The sequence below is a fragment of the Hyaena hyaena genome, unplaced genomic scaffold (assembly GCF_003009895.1).
Source record: "Hyaena hyaena isolate Hyena2069 unplaced genomic scaffold, ASM300989v1 scaffold_1000, whole genome shotgun sequence".
NCBI classification, from domain to species: Eukaryota; Metazoa; Chordata; class Mammalia; order Carnivora; family Hyaenidae; genus Hyaena; species Hyaena hyaena.
Genome location: NW_024081631.1, coordinates 466,445 through 490,253, shown reverse-complemented (window position 1 = coordinate 490,253; position 23,809 = coordinate 466,445). Strand labels below are relative to the sequence as shown.

Sequence of the window (23,809 nt, the reverse complement as noted above, 5' to 3'; positions counted from 1 at the left end):
ATCTTACCCTCTAGGTCCATCCATGTTTTCATGAATGGCAAGACCTTATTCTTTTTATACAGCTGAATAATACTCCCTTATGCATATATATCACACCTTCTTATCCATTCATCTATTGATGGACATTTAGATTGCTTCTGTATCTTGGCTATTGTCAATAATGCAGCAACAAACATAGAGTGTACATATCTTTTTAGATTGGTGTTTTCATTTTCTTTCGGTAAATACCCAATAGTGAAACTATTTGATCATATGGTATTTCTATTTTTCCGTAGTGTTTTCCATGGTGGCTGCACCAACTTACGTTCTCTCCAACAGTGAGAAAAAGATTTCCCTTTTCTCCACGTCCTTGCCAACACTTATTTCTTGTCTTTTTGATACTAGCATTCTGATTGGTGTGAGGTTATATCTCATTATGGTTTTCATTTGCATTTTGCTGATGATTAGTGATGTTGAGCACTGTTTTGTGTGTCTATTTGTATTTCTTTTATATTTCTTCATTTGTATTTGTATTTCTTTTTTGAGAAATGACTATTCAGGTCCTTTGCCCTCATCAGATTACTTGTGCTTTTTGGTGTTGAATTGCATAGGTTCTTTACATATTTTTGATATTAATCTCTTTCTGGATCTGTCATTTGCAAATACTTTCTCTCATTCAATAGATCACTTTTGTTAATAGTTTCCTTCACTGTGCAAAAGCTTAATTTTACTTTGACATAATCCCATCAGTTTATTTTTGTTTTTGTTTCCCTTGCCTGAGGAGACATATTTAAAAATGTTACTAAGATCAATGTCCAAGAGATTATTGCTGATGTTTTCTTTTAGGAATCTTATGGCTTCAGGTCTCACATTTAGGGCTTTAATCCGTTTTCAGTTTAGTTTTGTGTGTGGTGTAAGACAGTGGTCCAGTTTCATTCTTTTGCATGTAGCTGATAGTTTTCCTAACACCATTTATTAATAAAGAGACTGTCTTTTCTCCATTGCGTATTTTTGCCTTCTTAGTTGTAGATTAATTAACCATATAAGCATGGGTTTATTTCTAGGCTTTCTTGTTCCACTGATCTGTGTGTTTATTTTTATGCCAGTACCATACTGTTTTGATTACTATACCTTTGTAGTATATCTTGAAACCTGAGATTGGTAGCTGGAGCTGAAATGGTCATAGTAACTGAGTCACGTGGGTGGCAGAAGACTAGTGTGGGATGCAGGGACTCCCACTGTGGTAGGGTGACAAGCGGGCCAGAGATGTAAAGCTGTTCTGGTGCTATGAGGGCCAACAGCACTGTAGTATATTTGATTTCTGTAGGGTCAGGGTGCTTGGCTTTTCTTGAATTCTCTTGACAACTAACCATGTGCCTACGATTCCTACTTCTCTCATTCCCCTGGGCATCCAATCAGTTAGGCGGTCATTAACTAAAATAACTCGAGTAAAACTCTATTTTTGCCAAAAGTCTAAAGCACACACACACATATACACAATTTATTGACTATTCCATCAACAGTCTTCCTAGATTCTAACTAATAATTTAAAGTGAAACCAAACATTTATGAAATCATGAGAACAATATCTCTAAATTTAAGATAAGTAATGACATGGAAAGTTAGTGAACTGAATGATTCTTGCCAAAGTTAATTACCTTATACTGAAGGCAAAAAACACTATTCATATTTTGAAAAATAATAGTAAAAACTGTGAAGTATACAAAAGTTAAGTTCTAGATACCTTGAAATTTTAAATGAAGTCATGTCAAACACGGCCAAACAAATTTAATATTATATTGGCAAAGGATATTAAGATATTACAAAACTGGAGAGCATAATTCTATAAAATAGAACTATAAAGGATCTTAAACTTTCAAAAATTATAAATTATCTAATATTTGGAAAAAATAAACATAATGTTTATACAGTATTGAATGTATGACCTATACACAAAATTGTGCTTTCCTGAATAAAGTCAGATTATATTAATCATAGATCCAGGATTGTATGATGAGTCAGGAATAATCTTAGTGACTAGTATTTGAGAAACCTAAAGACATTGAAAGCAAAAGAGACTCAGATGCAATGTTCTCACTGCACATGTTTTTTAAGTGCCAAATATTTGAGAGAAGACCAGAAACAAATTTATGAGTTATATCCCAAAGCCACTGGCTAGTATGTGGTCTGAAGTCACAACAAACCAATGATTTTGACAATGTTGTTTCTCCTCTCTCCCTCTCCATTGGTATGTGTGATCTCCTCCATCCAAACTTGCACATTTTCCATCCAGCTGTATTCAACCCTACACTTATGGGACCACCTGGATGCAAACATTGAAAAAATAATTTTGTTGGGTGATTGAAAAAGGTAGAAGATTTAGATTGCTATGACTACCATCTGTAATTTATATATGTTGATGTGGATGTTTCTTCAAAGTCTGTGTCCTGCACTACATGGAAAGCTCTGTGAGGACATGGACCATATTTATTCTGTACACAACTTTCTTCTCAGCATATGTGAGATGGTCAATAAAGATTAGGTAAATTAACAATAATAGAAAATGGTTTTAAAATTTCTCTGCTCCTCCAACCCTGCCATTTCTTATCAGTTGTTAATTCTTTGTTTCTTGACTTTATTGGTATACTGTAGACACATTGGAATCTTCTGCAAGATAATAGGGACTCTATGAATAATACAAATGAAGTGGTACTTTAAAGTTCGACTTTCTAGAATAGGAAAAAAGAAAGCTTTATCAATATAATTCCCTCAATATTTTATTCAATTTTCTTGGAAAATTTCTAGTAAGCTAGAATTTTGATGATTTGCTGCAGTAGACATAAAAGCCAAGGTATTTGTTGATTGGACCTAAATAGAACCAAAGATTCCAATGCAGGCCCTACTGGCTGCAGTGAATTCTTTTCAATATACCGCAGTGTTTTCCATAACATACTATTTACCACTGAATTGAAAATCAGACTTCAAATGAAGCTTTTACTTACATACCTATATTTTCTATTATCATTCTCTATCTTTGAATATTTGAATACTTGCAGGGAGCAATGTTTGCTAATATGTTGGAATCTGGAATGCTTTTCTTTAATTTTAAGAAGTAAATATATTTACAATCATCTTGTAAAAAGAAAAGAGAGTTCTATTTATAATTACTTTAACATTTGTTATTTAGTAGGTAACTTCCATTCTAAGAAAATGCATTTGTTGCCCGTGGTACTGTCATTATTAATATATCCTTTTATTATTTTGACTGAATATTGTTTTAATATTTTACTGAACAAACTGTAAAACTGAAAATTTTATTTATAGCACCTCCAAGATATAAAATCTTTAATTACCAGCAGACCTAAATATTCGTAAACAAACCAATATATTGTAACCTATTTCTTCCCTGTTCCTAATCTGTCCATTTTGTCTGTCTGTCTCTGTCACTCCCTCCCTCTCTCGCCTGGCTTTCTCATTATTTTATATTCTGACTGAAATTAAACCATGCTATTTTTTTTATGAGTCGTTTTCTTTAAATCAAAAAGTGAAGTCATTCAGTGACTTAAGTGGGGTGCAACTGCACTTAGGTAAATCTCCCTTTATTTTGCCAAACAGGTTTAGCTGCTAGGATTGACCTGACCTATCAGGTTACTGGAGAAAACACATGTAAGTCAGCAAACAATGCTTTATCTGCCTTATAAAAAAGTTGTCAAAGTTATGGTCTTTGAGCTGGCTTAAAAGTGTTTTTAAAATGATAATATGTTGTCTACAGAATCTCTGGTTTCATTAATGTGTTTTATATAAATATTAGCATTGGTTCAGGTGATACAAACATGGACAGAAAAATTCCAGTTCCTGATTTCCGACAAGAAATGGTTCCTGATTCCTACAACGTGTTTTACTCTCTGGGGAGGGGAATGAAATAAAGGCACAGTATATAAGCTATGTTAAACTGCATACTCTGTTTTAAGTAATGGCTGTTCAGGGACATGTTAGGTTGTGGGGGTTGAAGGGTGAATCATTGAACATTATCTAAATAAAACCTGGGATATTTATTCTACTAAAATTTCCAAGATCAGCTTGCAGATGAAGAGAGGAGAGGAAAGTAAGGGTCTGAACAAAACCTTAGGGAGCCCTTTAGGGCCCCTTAGGGCTCCTTAGCGTCCTTAGGGAGCCCCTCAATTCTCTCATGTCTAACAGCCACAAAACACCATGAGGTTGTTTAGCATCTAGCCTTGTACATCCAGAATGAAACCTTTGGATCTGGGGTCCAGATCTGGTCTTTCTTCAGTTTCCCTTTGGTTTGGAAAATGACACCTATATAGAGTCAAATGCTTAAGCCAAACATTTAGAAGTTATTCTTTGTTTCTCTCCTTCTATTAGTCCCATATACAATCCATCAGCAAAGTCTCCTGGATTTACCTCTAAAGTATTTCCCCTATTTTTTCACTTATTTTTATCCTGACCATCACCACCCTATGCCAGTCCATCATAACCACTTAGATAAATAACCCAATTTTGCCACCTTCCCTTGCAATCCATCTTCTTCTCAGCATCCACAAGAATGCTTTTAATTTATCAGGATGATCATATCTTTCTTTCATTGGAAATCTTCAGTGGCTCCCTATTACACTTGGAATTAAACACAAACTACCTGTCATGGTTAAATCAGGTCTCAAATAAGATGATCCTTTTTCAAAGAGGTCTTTGCTGACTACCCGATTGCAAGTATCTTTTCTCCCTTTAACTCTTTGCTGCCCCAAGCTTGCTTCTATTAGCTTATCAGGACTTACTGTGATGTGAGGTTAGCTTGCTAACTTGTTTATTCACGTATTTATTTTCCGGTTTATTTTTGAGAGAGAGAGACACAGTACGAGCGGAGTAGGGGCAGAGAGATAGGGAGACACAGAATCTGAAGCAGGCTCCAGGCTCTCAGCGTCAGCACAGAGACCGATGCGGGGGTCCAACCCACGGAGTTGACTATAAGATCATGACCTGAGCTGAAGTTGGATGCTTAACTGATGGAGCCACCCAGGCGTCCCTATTTTCCATTTTTATCCCACTGGAAATAAGGCTCCTTGAACTATGTTTGTCATATTCAAGGTCCTCATCCCCAGCATCTAAAAAGTACCTTGCAGCTACTTCATCTACATTTGGCAAATGAATGATTAAATGAATAAATGAACAAACTTATAAAAGAAAGCAATTATCATCAGGTACCATCATAAATTAGTCAAAAAGAGGTTTTGCCAGAACAACCTAAATCTCTTTGTGAAGTAGGTTTGCTGTAGATGTAAGATACATGGATTTCAAAAAAGAAGAAAAGAAGAAATATTAAAAAATTATGGACAAGATAGAGAAATGTAAATTCACTTTATAATTTTTCTGGATTCAATTGTCCTGTTCCTAAATATACTATTTCACCAAATTGATGAAATGTATATTATTGAGTATTACTTTATGCTAGACACATTATGAGATATGAGGCATTCGGTACATTTGTGTCTATCATAAGATTTGTGGAATCTAGCTTGATAATTGAATCGGGTTGAAAATATCATAATAGGCTGAAATGATTGTCGAAATTTAGCAGAAAGCAAATAATGATCGAAGCAGGAATTAGCAGAGCCCTACAATGTGGATTATACAAATGGTTTAAACATGACAACACTTAGGATAAAACCATCTGTGAGTGTTACTCAGTTGTTCGTTCAAGAGCAGTTAGAGACAGGATGTAGGTGACAAAAATACCTCAGTTGCCTTCATAGTTTATGTGTCCAAAACAGAGAATTTTGGTCGTAAGAAGCAAAGGAAGAACAAAGTCTAGAAATGACAAGGAGTAGATTTAAGTATCAAATTTGGATGCATTTTTCTAGTAATCAGATACAGGTTTTTGTCCAGTACTTGTTGGATGACTATTTTCAGAATAATTGTGAAGAAACTTCATGGTTTATGTTGTATTCTATACGTTTATGGATTTTCAGCTAAGAGTGTGCCATGTTGAACCCTTCAAAGATAAATAGGTAAAATGCATTAGAACACCAATAGAATCTAGAAAATATGTACGGTCATAAATAAAGGAGTGTAGCAAGAGAACCCCCTTGTGGCCAGAGAATATTTATTCCAAATGAAGACGGCAGCTAGAATGAGATTTTTTCCTATCATAGACCCAGCACACTTAAATCGTGAGTTCATTTGATGTCATCATATTTTCTGGTTTTGCTTGCTTTTCTTTCCTCTCTTTTAAAAACAATGTACTGAAGTATATAACATACATACATACATACAGAAAATATGTAAGTCACAAGTGTATATAGTTCAATGAATCACCACGACTTGAACACACCTATGTAACCAGCACCCAGAACATTTCCTTTGCCCCTGCTTCTAGTCACTACCCCTGCACGGGCAGCCACTATTTTGATGAGTAACACCACAAGTAGGTTTTGATTATGCTTGAACTTTGGGAAATCACACAGTATGTATTCTTTTTCCATCTGGCTTCCTTCGCTTAACGTTATGTTTGTGACACTCATGTATGTATATTGTGTTGTAGATGTGGTTCTTTTGTTCCTGGGGCTGTACAGTAATCCATTTTGTGCATATACCATAATATATCTGTTTTGTCGTTAATGGGCATTGGAGTAGTTTAAAGTCTGAGAATGCTATGAACATTCTTGTGCATGTCCCAAAAGCTTATGAGAACACACAGGTAGAAGAATTGCTAAGTCATAAGCTATGCACACACTCAGCTTTCATTGGTGTTGCCTGTGAGTTTTTATTTTTTATTTTTTAAAATTTTTATTTATTTTATTTTTTTAAATGTTCAGTTAAAATTTTTTTTTAATACTTATTTATGATTGAGACAGAGAGAAACAGAACACGAGTGGAGGAGGGGCAGAGAGAGAGGGAGACGCAGAATCTGAAGCAGGTTCCAGTCTCTGAGCTGTCAGCACAGAGCCCCACGCAGGGCTAGAAATCACAAACCATGAGATCATGACCTGAGCCAAAGTTGGGTGCTTAACTGATTGAGCCACCCAGGCGCCTCGTGAGTTTTTATTTTTATTTTGAGAGAGAGAGGAGAGACAGAGAGAGAGAGCAGGGGAGAGGGGCAGAGGGAGAGAGAATCTTAAGCAGGCTCCATGCTCCGCACAAAGCCTGACGCAGGGCTCGATCCCACAACCCTGGGATCATGAAATTGAGTACAATGCTCAACCCGACTGAGCCACCCAGGTGACCTGCCTGTGAGGGTTTTTTAAAATTATTTTATTTAAATTTTTTTTTAATGTTCTTATTTATTTCTGAGAGTGAGAGAGAGATACAGCGTCAGCAGCAGAGGGTCAGAGAGAGAGGAAGACACAGACTCTGAAACAGGCTCCAGGCTCTGAGCTGGCTGTCAGCACAGAGCCCCACGCAGGGCTCGAACCCGGGAAACATGAGATCATGACCTGAGCCAAAGTTGGACGCCTAACCGACTGAGCCACCCACGTGCCCCTGTGAGTTTTTAAAGTAGTTGTACCAGTTTCTAGTTCCACAACCAGAACTGCCATTGTGCCGCATTCTAGCTAACAAGTGGTTGGTGTTTTTAGTTTTGGGTGAATAGTGGCATCTCATTGTGGTTTTAGTTTTTCATTTTCTTGATGACTGACAAAGTTGAGTACCTTTGCATATGACTATTGGTCATTTAGGAAGTGCTCATTTTTCTATTGGTTTGTCTATTATGATTTGTGGGTTTTCTTGAAATATTCTGGAGATGAGTTCTCTGTTGAATATAAGAATTGAAAATCTCTTCTCTGAATTTGTGGGATACATTTTCATTCCCACTGAATGAATGTGTGTCATTTGATACAAAATCCTTCATTTTAATATTTTTCGCTTTGTCAGATTTTATGGCTGGCACTTTTTGCACCTTATATAAGAATGCTTCGTCTACTCTAAAGTCTGGAAAGGTTGTCATATAATTTTCTTCTAAAGGTGTGTTGTTTTACCTTTCACATTCAGATTTGCAATCCATCTGGGACTGATTTAGAAGTATGGACCAAAATTATTTTTTTTCCTGTAAGCCTATCTGGTTAACTCAGAACCATTAATTGAATATGCCACCATTTCTTGTCTGTACTGCAGTGTGAGTTTGTCACTAATCAGGTGACTAAGCATGTGTGAGTCTGTCTCTGGACTCCATTCTGTTCAATTGGTCAGTTTGTCTCTTTTTCATCAGTAACACATTGTCGTATTTATAATGGTTTTACAATAGTTTTATAATAGTGAGTCCTCAAGTTTTGTTGTTCTTCTTCTGTTCCTATTATCAATTTATTGCTCCTTAGTTCCAAATTTATCCTTCATTGCTGAGTCTCTGAAATGCAAACGGTCCCTTTAAGTGTTTTTTTTCCTTGCCTGCTGGCTCAAAGTTCAGTTTTGTCAGTAGAGGGCGCTGGAGAGACATTGCAAGGGAAGAGTTTGGGTTCCTGGTTCTGCCAGTTCTGAAACGTGTGGCTTCTTCGGGGATCAGCTCCTGCTACCCAGGACCAGGCCCCTTCGGTGAGTGGTGGCCAGCAGCGCCCAGAAGCCTGCTGCTTTCCCCAGTGTTTTCCCTTGAGGGGCTGTGTAGTCGCGTGACTTCAGTGAGACACCTCTCTGAGCGGTTTTCCCTAGCCTGGTAGAAGGTGAATTTCCAGCAGTTTTCATTCACTGCCCCACCACTGGCACTTTTTTTTTTTTTTTTTCGTTTAGTGAGCCAAGGCCAGGTCTTGTCCTTAGACCTGCTGGGACATCTTCCTGTGTGTTCTATTTCACCCTAAGGGTGAGATTATTCCTCACATCTGCTATCTACTGTAGTTTTTAGTTTTTTACTTCTAGCTAACTATGTAAATAGTTATTTGAATTAAACTTTTCTAGGTCAAATTACTGTGTCGTTTCTTTCTCCTGATTGTATCCAGGCTGATATAACATCTCTATAATGATGTTTTTATAATTTCTTCTCCAATAATGGTATATTTTTCTGTTTAGTTAGTTCTATTCTTGTAAATCATATAATAGATATATTCCTAAAATTTTTATGTATATTGATGTTATTGTAAAGGGTATCTTTTGCATTTATTATTAATTTTGCTGTTCTGGTACAGAAATCCAATAGGTTTTTAGCAATTTACCTTTTATCTACTGAACTTGCTAGATTCACATATGAATGCTAATAGTGTATCTGTACCTTCTTCCTTGTATTTCTCATACACAATCATGCTTATGCAAAGAACTAGGTTTATTTTTTCCTTTCTAATCTGTATACTTTTTATTCCTATATCTTGACTTATTGCTTACCTAGATTTGAGACCTTTGGTACAATATTGACTAGAACTGGAAAGAAGAAATACTCTTGGTCTTGGAAAATTTTTCATTATAACACCATTAAATATTCATGTTGTATTTTTTTATTACTAGATATGCTATTGGATTAAGGAAAGCTTATTCTATTTCTGGTTAAGCTTTTTTTTTTTTTAATCATGAGTGGGTGTCAGATTTTAGGTATTTCCCCCTTGAATTGATAGTATCATATTATTTTTATCTTTCTTGTTCATTAATATGCCAAATTACATTGCTTTTTCAATGTAGACACCCTGTATTACTTCAGTGAACCTGTCATTGTTATGTTCTATCCTTTTATCAGTAGACTCAATTTGCTAATACTGTGTTTAAGATTTTTGTATATATATTGATACTAGTTTATAGTTTTCCTTTCTTGTCTTATAATATCTTTGTCAGTTTAAAATATCTTTTGTCAGTTTTGTCATATCCTGTTGTCAAGAGTTTGGAAGTGTTCTTAAAGATTTTGTGTAAGGTTTCTATTAGCTTACTCCTCTAATATTTAAAAGAATTCATGAGCAGAGACACCTAGGTTTAGGATTTTCTTTATAAGAAGGTTTTCCTTTAAATGTTTATTTTGAGTAATTTTAGAAAGAGAAAATTGCAAACATAGGGAAGTTCCCATATATACTCAACCCAGCTTCCTTTAATATTATTGTCTCCAGAAAGGGAGGCAAACCACAAGAGACTCTTAAATACAGAGAACAAACTGAGGGTTGCTGGAGGGGTGTTGGGTAGGGAGATGGGCCAAATGGATGATGGGCGTTAAGGAGGGCATTTGTTGGGATGAGCACTGGGTGTTATAAGTAAGTGAGAAATCACTAAATTCCACTCCTGGAACCATTATTACACAATATATTAACTACCTTTGATTTAAATTAAAGAAGTAAAACCATCAAAAATCATAATACAATTATCAAACTAGAAAATTAATACTGGAATTATATTATTACCGAAATTACAGCTACCATTCAAGTTCATCAGTTTTTCTGCTAGTTTCTTTCTCCCAGGATTCACTGAAGGTCCCATATTGTTTGTAGGCGTTTTCTTAGTCTCCAGTCTATGCCAGTTCCTCATTCTCTCGTCGTCTTTCATGACCTCGACACTTTTAAAGAATTTTAGTCAGTTATTTTTAAAAATATGCCTCACTTTGACTTTGTCAGATGTTTACTCCTGAGTAAATGAAGGTAATGAATGTTTGGCAAGAACACCAGGGGTGATGTGCTCTTCTCTGGGCGTAACTGGAAGTGCATGATATCAGTATGTCTGTCCCGACAATGTTAACCTTCATCACTTAGCCAAGGTGGTGTCTGCAGGATTCTCTACTCTAAATTGCTATCTTTTTCTTCAAAATTAATAAACATCTTGCAGAAGGTACTTTGAAACTGTAAATATCCTGTTTCTCCTCAAATGTACACTTACTAATTTTAGCACACAGTGATGGATCTTCCGTGCAAAAATGATTACTATGAAGTTTACCTAATGTTGATTTTGTATTCTCACTTTTTCTACATTTATTACTTGGAACTCAGAGTGGTAATTTATCTCTCATTTATTTGTTTATAATTAAACAATAGACTCATGGCTATTTATTTTATTCTGTGGGTCATAATCCACTACTATTATTATTTATTTTGTTTCTCAAATTATTCCTCCTTTGGCCATTCTGTGTTTTCTCGACGTGCACCCAGTTTTTGTTTGTTTGTTTTTTGTTTTTTTGAGCACCTCCTTACTTTCTGGCACCCCAAGAAAGTGCAGATTCATTTTCTATTTTTCCTGTCTCAGACCTGGAATCAGACATTTCTCCAGAGAGCTCTGGAGAATGATATTTAGAAACCAAGATCTTAGAACTAAGAGTGCTCTCTGCTATAGTATTATTACTTCTAGGCTTTCTCGGTGGACAGATCCAGGAATATATGATAGTGTCTTCTTTATTTTCTTAATTGTAACTTCTTTGACAAAGAGCCTATCTCTTATTGTTTACAATATATTTAATTTTATCTTCAACATTAATTTGGTTCAAAATTGCTAACCCAGGGATGCCTGGGTGGCTCAGTTGGTTAAACAACTCTTGATTTTAGCTCAGGTCATGATCTCAGGGTTCTTGGGTTCAAGCCCCACATTGGGCTCTGTGTTGACAGTGTGGAGCCTGTTGGGATTCTCTCTCTTCCTCTCTCTCAGCCCTTTCCCCGCTCTCTCTCTTTCTCTCTCAAATAAATAAACACTAAACAATTGCTAACCCAAACCCCTCTTGCTAACACATTTATTGACTAGAGTACAGTGTTGTAGTTTCCTTTGCCTTCAGCCTTAGAATACAGTCAAAATACTGTTTTCTGTGGATACTTAGGCCAGTTCTTTTCTTCCCTATCTCTCCCCTCTAATGTGTTTATGTTATATATGTGCACACAGGTTAATTTGTTATTGTCTGTATGGTATTTTAGACTCTTCCCACATCTTGATTGACTTTAATTATTTATATATATATTTCATATTGGTATATGAAATATGACTGTCATTCTAAGAGTTTACTCATTCATAGGGTATACCTGTATACTTAGAGAAGGAATGTTATCCCTCATACCTACTATTTCCTGTTCATCCTCATTTTATTCTACTCCCTCCCACCTGTTGGTAGCCAAGCTCTTTAGTTTCTGGCTTATCACCCCTGTATTTCTTTTGCACAAACGAGTGCAAAACATTTTCTTATATTTCTTCTTTTTTTACATGTAAGATGGATTACTACAGATACTCTTTTTTTGCCCTGGCTTTTTTCACTTCACAGTATATTCTGGAAATTGTTTCCTATCAGTTCAGTGAGATCTTCTTTCTTGTTTGGCCACTGCATAGTTCTTTGTGTACCCTTGTTTCTTTACATGATCTTCATGCATGGGCATGTAGGTTGTTTCCAATATGTTGCAATTACAAACAATGCTGCAACATAAGCTTGTTATACTCTTTTCTTTCTTTCTTTTTTTCTTTTTTTGCATTGTTGGAGGTGTATTTTCAAGGCAGATTTCTAGATGTGGGGTTGTGGGCCAAAAGATATGTGTACTTTACTTAATATTGTTTGATTCCCTCCTGAAATGCTGTATCAGCTTATCTTTTTACCAGTAATATATGAGTGCCAGTTTCCCCCTAGTTTCACCAATAGAATGTGCTTTAAAGTTCTTAAAAAATTTAAATCTCATAGATGAGGAATGGTGTATCAATGCTTTCTACGTTTTTACTTGTCTAATTATGAGTGTGTTTAATACTTTTTCATATGTTTGATAGGCATTTTTAGAACTTTGTGTTTGTTCATGTCTTTTTGTGGGAACATTTTAAAGAATGGGTTTAATTACTGGAGAGTAGAAAACTTGTATTTTCTATGTTTTCTTCTGTCAGTTGTTTTCCTAGATAATTTTCCATTTTATACATATGTTGATGTAAGCTGTTAATAATATCTTCTTTTTATTATTTAGAATTAAATTATTAGTGATGCCCACTCTGTCATATCTAATATTGCTAATTTGTGTTTTGTCTTTTCCTCTCCCCTCTCATCCTGTTATTCTCTTGATCTGTCTTTCTAGGAGTTCATCAATTTTATTTGTCTTTGCAAAGAATCGGCTTTTGGCTCACTCTACCGTGAAAAAGGAATGTCAAAGAAAATTGAGACTTCTGGTCAGCAGGCCCAGGAGAGCTTCTAACCAGTGGCCGGAAACAACTTTCAATTTCCAGTCTTGGTAGTGAGCTCATTTTGGACCTTACAGCTGTTCCACATCTCAGCTGAAATCCATTGAAGCAGAAGCCCTTAATGGCTAAGGTAGAGCACCCTGTAAATAGTAAATTGTGTTGTTTTCAGTGATTAAATGTTAGAGGTGCTTTGTTATGCAGCAACAGATAACTGAAACACCAAGACATAGTTTGTATCATTATCTAGGCTAAACAAGGTAATGTTTTAGATTCTAAATATTAGAAAAATATATTGTCGTGACAGCTTTGCTCATAATTTGGAAATTGGGGTACGAAAAGAGAAATAAAAGGGAATTCTTTAATAAAACCAGGTGGGTATTGGGATTGTTGTGCCCGATTCGCTAGTCCCCAGAGACCACCAAGGAGCCAACACCGATGCAAGTACAAAAGGGTCTTTATTACAAGCTCGAGCAGGGGCTCACCAGCCTACCAGTGTCATGGCAGCAAGGTGAAGCGAAGAACAATAGCGAACAGGGCTTTTAAGGAGTAAGGGATGGGGGTGTTACAGTACATGTAGCATCATCACATAAGCACCAGTTACAATTGTACAGCACCCCTGGTAACAGCTTTGACCATTCAGTATCTGTGAGGTGTTCATTACTTTTGGTGGGACCCAATCATGACTTTTGAGAATCCTATGAAAATGACCAATTATGAGGTGAGTTCAAAGGGCCCACGTGGGGTTCAGGCAAACGGTGAGAAATTGGCTGGTTTTGGATGCCTTTTAAACATCCAACAGAGATTTTAAGTGGGTCACTTGATGTTCTGGGGAGACGTTGGGACTGAAGACATACATTTGGGAGTCACTGGCATATCAGAATGTGTGGTATTCATCAACTCTCATTGACTTAAAGAGCAAGAATGCATTATGTGGGTGTCAAAGGAAAGCTGTGGAAGTACGTTTGTCCAGGAATCGATGGAGAAGGGCCACAGCCAAGCGCTTGTCCCTGGAATGGCTCACTTAGGACACTTACCCTAATTGCTGCAGGATGCGTATTATCCTGTTGCTGGACTCGATCCCTGGTCCATTTCTGAAAGTGGAGAGCCCCTCCAATGGTGGAGAATTAAGCCCCAAAACTCTGGCAGAGGGATTCAGAAATGAATTTACATTGATTTAAAGAAAATGATGGCTTATACACTTGAGCTGGAAGAGTGAAATTTGTATTTCTTTTAAATGTATCTGTTTTGTGTCCATGATTCTGGTGAACATATTATTATGAAACACGCTTTTTCATGTAATAATATAAATGATTAATGTCTTTGCAGCAAACCTTTTAAATTTGACACTTATCATGCCGTAGTTTATCACAGCCCACAATCTGAAATTACATAAGCATTGTAGGTTATTTTTCCTAGACTAAATCTGAGTTTAAATCAGTTTCCTGTTCCTCTATAATACAGAATAATATGAAATCAATAACTGATGAGATAAATGTTTAATCATAAGGAAAACACTCATTTTTATTACTTTTATTTTCTCAAGGAAACATTTTTCTTTACATATGCTCTATCCTCCCTTTAGAAAAGTGGATTGTGTCAAAATGGATCTGACTAGGCTCTTTTTTAATCTTTAGGGTTTCTTTTTTTTTATAGTTTATTTATTTTTGAGTCAGAAAGAGACAGAGCATGAGTGGGGGAGGGGCAGAGAGAAAGGGAGACACAGAACTGAAACAGGCTCCAGACTCTGAGCTGTCAGCACAGAACCCAACACGGGACTTCACCCATGAACCGCAGGATCATGACCTGAGCCAAAGTCGGACGCTTAACTGAGCCACCAAGGCGCCCCATCTTTGGGGTTTCTAACGTGTCACTCACCTACTTCATGTAATTCGTTTCTAATGTATGTTAAGCAGCTAGGCTGTGGCCAGCATTGGTGGAGGAAAACTACAGAGGAGAAAAGGAGAAAGCCAAGGAAGGAAAAATGTCGGGAAGGCAGAACTATGAAAAGACAGAACTATGAGGTGAGGAAGTAAAGCGGATGGAAAGAAAATGAAATCTTGAGGCAAGACAGTCCTGGGAAATAAATGACCCCAAGTTTGTAGCAGGGAGAGGCTGCAGAAGAAGAACAGGAAGAACGATGAAGGAGAGGAAAGCAGAGCCAAACCTTAATGCCCTTCAGGGAGATGCTCTGGCTCCCGGTCTTCCTGACCAGCCACCCAGCATGGCTGATGCTCGCTGCTTTTAGAGGTGGCTCCCTTATCCAGCTACAGGAATGTCTCAAGTGACGAAAAAAAAACTTGGGCCATTTCAGTTTCTGGGGTCTGGAGTACAGGGCTTAGGGCTTTACTCCAGGCAGATCTGGCAATAATTTCATCCACTTATTGTTACAACCAACCTATGACCTGGATGATGGGAATATCCTGTATTCATATCTCTCCATCTTCCATTTGTTTTCCTCTTTAAACAGCCCCAGAAATCTTTTTAGGAAGTTTCATTTCCATATAAATAAAGAGCATTCTTAAAAATTTTTGAGAGTATCAGTATATTTTTATATATGTGTATTTTTTACATATTTTTTTCAAAAAATTTTTTATTTTTGATTTGCATCCAAGTTAGTTAGCATGTAGTGAAATAATGATTTCAGGAGTAGATTCCAGTGATTCACCCCATGTATAACACCCAGTGCTCATTCCAACAAGTGCTCTCCTTAATGCCAATCACCCATATAGCCCATCCCCCCCACCCCGCCACAGCCCCTCCAGCAACCCTTAGTTTGTTCTCTGTATTTAAGAGTCTCTTATGTTTTGTCCCCCTTCCCATTTTTATATTACTTTTTCTTCCCTTCCCTTATGTCCATCTGTTTTGTATATTAAATTCCACATATGAGTGAAGTTATGTGATATTTGTCTTTCTCTGACTGACTTATTTCGCTTAGCATAATACTCTCTCATTCCATCCATGTTGTTGTGAATGACAAGATTTCATTCTTTTTGATGGCCAGGTAATACTCCATTGTATATGTACAGTGTATATATCCATTTATCCATCAATGGACATTTGGGCTCTTTCCATACTTTGGCTATTGTCAAAGTATTGTTTATAGCACTGCTATAAACATTGGGGTGCATGTGCCCCTTCAAAACAGCACACCAATATCCCTTGGATAAATACATAGTAGTGCAATTGCTGGGTTGTAGGGTAGTTCTATTTTTAACTTTTAAAAAAATGTTTATTTATTTTGAAAGAGAGACAGAACATGAGTGTGGAAGGGGCAGAGAAAGAGAGAGTGAGGGAGACACAGAATCCGAAGTGGGCTCCAGGCTCTGAGCTCTCAGCACAGAGCCCAATGTAGGGCTCGAACCCATAAGCCATGAGATCATGACCTGACTTTACTGACTGAGCCACTGAGGGGCCCCTATTTTTAACTTTTTGAGAAACCTTCATACTGTTTTGCAGAGTGGCTGCACCAGTGTGCATTTCCACCAGCAGTGCAAAAGAGATCCTCTTTCTCTGCATCCTCACCAACATCTGTTGTTTCCCGAGTTGTTAATTTTAGCCATTCTGACTGGTGTGAGGTGCTATCTCGTTGTGGTTTTTATTTGTATTTCCCTGATGATGAGTGATGTTGAGCATTTTTTTCATGTGTCTGTTGACCATCTGGATGCTTCTTTGGAAAAGTATCTATTCATGTCCTTTGCCCATTTCTTCACTGGATTATTTGTTTCTTGGGTATTGATTTTCATAAGTTCTTTATGGATTTTGGATACTAACCCTTTATCTGTATCATTTGCAAATATATTCTCCCATTCTGTTGGGTGCCTTTTAGTTTTGGTGATTGTTTCCTTTGCTTTGCAGAAGATTTTTATCTTGATGAGGTCCCAATAATTCATTTTTGCTTGTTTCCCTTGCCTCTGAAGATGTGTTGAGTAAGAAGTTGCTGCTGCCGAGGTCAAAGAGGTTTTTGCCTGCTTTCTCCTCTAGGATTTTGATGGCTTTCTGTCATAACGTTTAGGTCTTTCACCCATTTTGAGTTTATTTTTCTGTATGGTGTAAACAAGTGGTCCAGGTTCATTCTTTTGCATGTTGCTGTCCAGTTTTCCCAACACCATTTGTCAAAGAGACTGTCTTTATTCCATTGGATACTCTTTCCTGTTTTGTCAAAGATTAGTTGGTCATATATTTGTGGGCCCATTTCTGGGTTCTCTATTCTATTCTACTAATCTATGTGTCTGTTTTTGTGCCAATACCATACTGTCTTGATGATTACAGCTTTGTAATACATCTTGAAGTCCAGGATTGTGATGCCTCCAGCTTTGGTGTTTTTTTTTTTTTGTTTTTGTTTTTTTTCAATATTGCTTTGGCTATTTGGGGTCTTTTCTGGTTCCATATAAATTTTAGGATTGTTTGTTCTATCTCTGTGAAGAATCCTGGTGTTATTTTGATAGGGATTGAATTAAATATGTAGACTGCTTTGCGTTCCAATCCAAGAGCATGGAATGTTTTCCCACTTTTTTGTGTCTTCTTCAATTTCTTTCATAAGCTTTCTATAGATTTCAGTGTATAGATTTTTCACCTCTTTGGTTAGGTTTATTCCTGGGCATTTAATGGGTTTTGGTGCAATTTTTTTGCATATTTTAAACTGGTATACACAGCATATCTTGTAAGTACTCTAGTAGCTCAAAAAAGATGGCCATATTACTTCCTAATTCAGCATAGATGACATTAATTCATCCTGTGGTTTTTCTGTGCGAGTAGCTTTTTCAGATTTTATTGCCCATGGTCTAATAACTAAATATATATGTGTTTTTTAAAGTTTATTTATTTATTTTGAGAAATAGAGAGAAAGCGTATGGGAGAGGCAGAGAGAGAGAGAGAAAGAAGGAGAGAGAGAGAGAGAGAGAGAGAATTCCAAGCAGGCTCAGCATTGTCAATACAGAGCCTAGTGTGTGGCTCGAACTCATGAACTGTGTGGTCATGACCTGAGCCAAAACCAAGAGTTGGATGCTTAACCATCTGAGCCACCCAGGCACCCCATAACTAATAATATTTTTAAATGAACTAAATGATTATTGTGTTTACCTTAAATTCTTTATTGCACCTAATCTTAATTTTATGTTTAGGGATTGCCTCACCTAGTCTCACTCCACATTGGTTTTATGAGTAGAATCTATGTCTGTTTATGTCCTCAGAGTTTAGCACAGAGTTTGGTATATTGGTGATGAAGATTTTTCTTTTTATTTAAAGAAGAAAGAATGGATGGAGGAATGGATGAATGAGTGAACAAATGAATGAGTAAATGCAAAAGGCTAAAAACTAGTTTCTTTGATTCTAGTCTTGTCCTTTGTTATAATCTTGTCCTTTGTTATAGAAATCTATGGTGGTCCCCCAATGGCCTACCTCCTTGTACTACTCCTTCCCCTTGAGTATGGCAGAGATCTGAGAATGATGGGACATCACTTCCATGATTCATTTGTTGTCTTTAAGAAAGAGATTATCTTCGGTGACCTTGAAAAAATTAGGTGTAGGTGAGCTCTTAAATGGGAATCTTTCTGAAGGCAGAGACTCAAGCCATGAAGGAGGCTTGACACATGGAAGATTCTGCTGCTGACCTTAGAGATTCTGTTGCTGCCATGTTGTATAAGATGAATGCAAAGACCACTGGCAAGAAACTGGGAACAAACTCTAGGAGCTGAGTTGCCTCGGGCTGGTAATTAGCAAAGCAAGAGGGATCACAGTCTTACACTTACAAAGAACTAAATTCTGCCAAAAACCCGAATGAGCTTTGAATCAGATTCTTTCCCAGAGAAAGATGGGACTGTGGTAGTGTCACCTCCCTAAGGAAAGAAAAAAGCAAAACAGAAACCGCAAGGCAACCTGGTTATATGTGTACATGACAATATCCGTCACAACCTTGTAACGTGAGACCACTTAATCAGACTACATGTTTGTGTGTTACCATATATGGGAAACAAAGAAGTAAACAATGTTTAAGAAATACACCACATGGTGTTCTGGGCTCAATTTTTCAGGTATGAGCCCAACTGAGTTGTGCTGGCATGAATAAAGTTGCTTCCTGGATAGAAAAGCCTTGATATCATGACTCTGTGTGAGAATCATGCTACATTACTTGGGGGCTCGCATCTGGGAATCGGAGATGTATGTTTCCATATCCTTTGCTGCCAGGGTTATGAACCTCGGAGCACCGCGAGAGGCAACCTGGCCTGTTGTCAACGGATCACTCGATCTGCAGGAGACTAGCCCCTCCTGGTGCACTGGGGCAAGGACCGTGTGTGCTCCAGCGGAACCAGTGAGACCCAGGAACCAGATCAGGGAGCACTGCCCATCAGACTTGTAAGAACTCGGGTTCATTTTGGCAGGCCTGCCCCTAAAAGGCAGATGGGGAGTCTGATAACCTCCCAGAGTTGCCCTAGTAGTTCCACAAAGGATGAGGAACAAAGCTACAACTCTAAGGAGCTGAGTGTAGGGCAGTGGATTGGAGTCGCTGTGTGACTGTATGTGGGGACTTCTCTCTCATTCATTTCCTGGGTCAATGACTATGATAATTAGAGCCAACTGTCTCTGGTTAGTCTCCCTCAGAATGGGGACTTTAAGGAATATTCCCAAGCAGCTGCTGAAAGTCCCTTTGTTTCGGGGCAATTCACTGTCTTCTCTGGACTGACATGGACTGCCTAATTCCACTGGTGGAAGACCAGATAAAATAAAAGAAACCTGGAGTCTGCTCCTTTGTCTGAGCTAACAAGATTTAAAACAGAATTGTCTTGCTCTGCCTTCTGCTGGCACCTCACCTCTTCTGCCTCCCCTTCTCTCCCTCCCGTTTTTGCACCACCTAGCATGCGACCTGCATGACTGGCTCCTCAATGCCTCAGGAACCATCAGCGCCTCCCACCCTTGATGTTGTGGAGCAAAGACCACCCACCTCAGATTTCCCCACCAATATTCCAGGTAAAAATTAACCATGAGGAACAAATTGTCTTAGGTGGACCCAAGTAAAATATATTTAGTGTTTAAGTTAATTTAAGTTTGTTGGTTTGAGATAGACAATGTTTATCAACATTAAATTAAAAAAAGAAAACAACAAACTAACAAACTTTTATTCTACCTAGATTTGCTGAAGGTCAAATAAGCTCATGTTATCTCTGTTCCAATTTGTTAGCAAAAGAACGACTTAAAGTAATGATTAACTTTGTCTGTCTTTTTCATGGGTAATTCAAAGTCTTTGGTAACCTAACATGTTAAAGGTTTTGCTTGCATGATAAATTGGTATTAAATTCATTGGATATCTAATGAGATAAGAAGCTAAAACACTAATTACTAGATGTAGGTTTGTGCTTTTGACTTGTTGCAGAAAAACTAAAGATATTTGAGTCTGTTGGAAATCATGCTTTGTGTTTAATTAATTCATAAGTTTGTCATCTAAGAAATTCTGACATAACAGTTCACAATTGGTTATTACTTAATTTTCACTTGAGACTAAAGTTTCTAAGAGTTAAAATTCTGCCAAGTGTAGTTAAGACTGATGAGGATAAGGAAAGCAATTCTGCATGTAAAAAAATAGATATATAAAAAAATATATAAGGAATAAAAATATATTCGTTGTTAAAGCTAAAAAAAAAAGGAAAGATAATTTTGTCCTAAATGAGCCTGGTTGTTTGGGGGTGGGAAAGGGGCCGAGATCAAATTCTAAAAATAAATGAAAGCTGTAAAAGTTTTGTGAAGCCAAAATCTTTAGAAAGAAATTTTACATATGGTCAGGAAGCCTAAGGTTAAACCTTTAATTACACTGAATTAGCCATTATCATACAGACACAAAATAAAACCCCATTGGCCTTCCTGGAAAGGTAAGGGAGGCTCTCATTAAATATACGGCTATTTCCCCTAACACCCCTGAGTCTGAGACTATTCTAAAAGACACATTTCTCACTTGATCAGCCCCAGATATTTGGAGAAAACTATAGAAATTGGCTGTTGGTCCAGAAGGGACCATGGAGGAGCTCTTACGAGCTGCCAGTTGGGTATATTACAACCAAGATCAAGAGGAGAATTAAAACAAAACAAAACAAAACAAAGAAGGGGGGCTTAAAAAAAATCGGAGGCCTTAGTTGTGGCCTTACATACTATGTCAGACCAGATTTCCAAGGTCCTGGCTTGTGCTCAGAGGGGACAACGAAAATGAAAACCCCATGAGCCACGTCTCTTGTGTGGAGACAATCACTGGAGATCTGAATGCCTTGAGGATCTCTATCTGTGAGGGCTAAGATAACCAACCGTCCTTGGAAGGGACTGACGGGGCCTGGGGCTCTTCATCATGGTTCCCCTAAACCAACTGTCTATCAGAAACCCAGAGCCTCGGGTTACTCTAAATATAGAAGGAAAACTGGTTGGTTTCCTTCTTGACACCAGAGCTCCCTTTTCTGTCCTGCTTTCTGCTCCAGGCCAGCTATCCAAATGCAGCATGGTGATTAGAGGCATCTCCAGAAAACTCATAACTAAATTATTCTTTCAGCCCCTGGGATACATATGGGGAAAACTAATTTTTTCTCATTCTTTCTTGATAATACCAGAGAGCCTTATTCCCCTGCTAGGAAGGGACATTATAACTGAATTAGAGACTATAGTGCTACTAACTCCAGAAAAAAAATAATTGTGTGAGTTTTGGGGAATTACTGGATATTGTAAGCTGTAGATACCAGGGTTCAGGAAAGTAGTTTGCTGCTATGTCAGTTATTAAAGGAAATTCAATCTCACCTACTCTCCCAAGAAAAGAAACTGGGGTCTGACTCACAGAGCTAAAAATCATTAAAACACAGCATCAGGCCTTTCATTTAGAGAGGGACAAAACTTATCAAATGGCCCAAAGGATGTTTACTTAAAAGAAAATTTGTCAAGGACAGTTCAGCAAATAGAATCAGCCTGTGAAGTATCTCTTAGAAACAATCCTCTCAACTATAAACTTGCTCTCCAAGGCAAGGAAGTTTCACTCATATGCCAAGGTCAAAGGAATCCAACATCTGTTGGTATGGGTTGATACTTTTACTAATTGAGTAAAGGCCTTCCCCAACAAGACAGAAAAGGCACAAAAAGTAATAAAAGTTCTGCTTTATGAAATGATACCCAGGTTTGGCTTCAAATTTTGTGAATTTTTAATTTGCAAATTAATACTGGCTTGACTCTTTCTCTAATAGAACTCCTGGCTCTTGGAAACGTTTTACACCTCACCATAAAGCAAACTGTCTGCTTATACTCAGCAAAACTCTAAATAACACCTCACAAACATTAGATGCTCTACAAATGTTTTTAAATTGAGTTAGGGCCAAACTGTTGGAAATCAGAGCCACCCTTCATTACTTACTGTTCCTGCTCCTGGGTTATGAGAGATTCCCTGACATACATTGTTTACCAAGTCAGGGTGTATCCTAGATTGTTTGACAGGTTTGGAAACTGGGGACATTATCTTAAGATGCCATCTTTTTGGTCAGTACAATCTTTACTTTGTGTTTTTCTCTTTGTGTCTGGTAATGTTTATGCGACGTTGTGCGTGTCAGCCTTCCTGCAGAGCCATATCCTGGGCCACTCCACTGACCTTTGGGTAGACTGCAACTGCTCGACCCCTACACCGTCCCTTATCAACTTGAAGAAACCAGAATGGTCCCTGTCCCTGTTCCTTGATGGCAGTTAGGAGCCCTATTCCATGGGGAGAAATAAATAGGGAAAGGGTTAACATTAAGCAGGGAGAGAGAAGGGACCTTCAGGGAGGCAGACTGCAGCTGCAAGTGAGAGGCTAAAATACAGATGGGGTTCTCCCCTTATAAAATTCTTTATGAGTGCCCTCACCCCCATTATCAAGGGCATAAGGGAGGATCTAAATGAGATAGACAATCTAACCCTAAGCAACAGATGCAGGCCCTTGGCTTTACCCTAACCACCTTTCACCACTGGCTCAGGGAGCGATTACCTGTGAGTCTGACCACAGATGCTCACCCTTTTAAGAGAGGAGATGCACTATAGATAAAGGAGGAGAGTGTCCAACCCCTAAAACCCTTCTGGAGGGACTGATTCACTGTCATTTTGTCCACCCCTACTACAGTAAAGGTAGCCAAAGTGTGTCCGTGAATTCACCACAGCAGAGTGAAGCTGCATCTCAAAACTGGGGGTGCATTCCTGATCCAACAATGCTGAGCAAGCTGACCATACAGAAGAAGCAATCCTCAACTCCAGAGGCTCCGGGAGACTGCAGCCCTGCTTTAATCACTCTGGAAGCTGACTAATCTACACATGGCAGAGTCTTGAGGAATCGATGATCTGGTGCAATGAAAGACTGTCCTTATTTTCTATATCTGTTTCCTTACTATGATGCACTGTTACCCCTTGTTTCTCACTGTTATTGAGATTCTTGCTCTGCCCTTCACCGTAGGATTGGCAGAGGCCACCCAGGCCCGCTGGGAATGTGGTGAGAGGTTTCTGTTAGCACTCACCTTCCTTTTGTGGATAGGATGCTTCGTTGGCACCAAAAACAGTAGCCATCAGAGACTAGAAAATTAGATCCACACAGGGGCTCCTGGGTGGCTCAGTCGGTTAAGTGTCCGACTTCTACTCAGGTCATGATTTCACTGTTCGTGGGTTTGAGCCCCGCATTGGGCTCTGTGCTGAACATTTGCTCAGAACCTGGAGCCTGCTTTGGATTCTGTGTCTCCTTCTCTTTCTGCCCCTCCTCTGCTCACACTTTGTCTCACTCTCTCTCTCAAAACTAAATGAATGTTAAAAAAAAAAAAAAAAAAAGAAA

General features: G+C 37.9%; 1 long non-coding RNA gene across 1 annotated transcript; it reads left to right on the top strand.

Annotated features, from left to right (window-relative positions):
* Positions 1–8,428: 8,428 nt before the first annotated feature.
* Positions 8,429–23,560, top strand: LOC120223523. Its single transcript, XR_005526323.1, has 4 exons — positions 8,429–8,517; positions 12,906–13,138; positions 19,860–19,971; positions 23,114–23,560. It is a non-coding gene; the product is annotated as an uncharacterized LOC120223523 (long non-coding RNA).
* Positions 23,561–23,809: the final 249 nt, after the last annotated feature.